Here is a 597-nt window from a genome sequence, read left to right as displayed (position 1 = left end):
TTTTTTTACCATGCATAACTGAAGACCTGCTAAGCAGGCAGAAGTAGACCTTCAGTGACGTCCCTGTGAAGCACTGCATACTGCCCAATAAGCTGCAGACACTGAAGATCACTCCTCTAAGACACCAATGACCTGAAGGTCACCTTAAAGACAGGGTCACAGTCACCAGGTGATGTGGTCACAATATCCCCCAGGAGCAGCCTCAGGGTCTTATTTATGCTTGAACTCGTGGCTCCAACTTACCCTGGCCCAAATGGACTGCTGACTCCAAGTTTGGCTTTCAATATCTAAAGGAAGGCTATGAGAATGAAAGGGACAGACTCTTTAGCAGGGTCTATTATGATAGGACAAGGGAAAACTGTTTCAAACCAAAACAGGGGAGATTTAGATTGGACAGAGGGAAGAAGTTTGTTACAATAAGGGATGTGGGGCACTGGCACAGGTTGCCCAGAGAGGAGGTGGATGATCTGTCCGTGGAGACACTCAAGGTCAGGCTGGATGGGGCACTGAGCAACCTGATGTAACTGTAGGCATCCTTGTTCACTGCAGGGAAGTTGGATAGGTGGTCTTGAAGGCTCAACTTCCAACTCAAATGGT

The sequence above is a fragment of the Meleagris gallopavo genome, chromosome 1 (assembly GCF_000146605.3).
Source record: "Meleagris gallopavo isolate NT-WF06-2002-E0010 breed Aviagen turkey brand Nicholas breeding stock chromosome 1, Turkey_5.1, whole genome shotgun sequence".
NCBI lineage: Eukaryota > Metazoa > Chordata > Aves > Galliformes > Phasianidae > Meleagris > Meleagris gallopavo.
The sequence above is the reverse complement of the archived record's forward strand: the minus strand, read 5'-3'. Positions refer to the sequence as shown.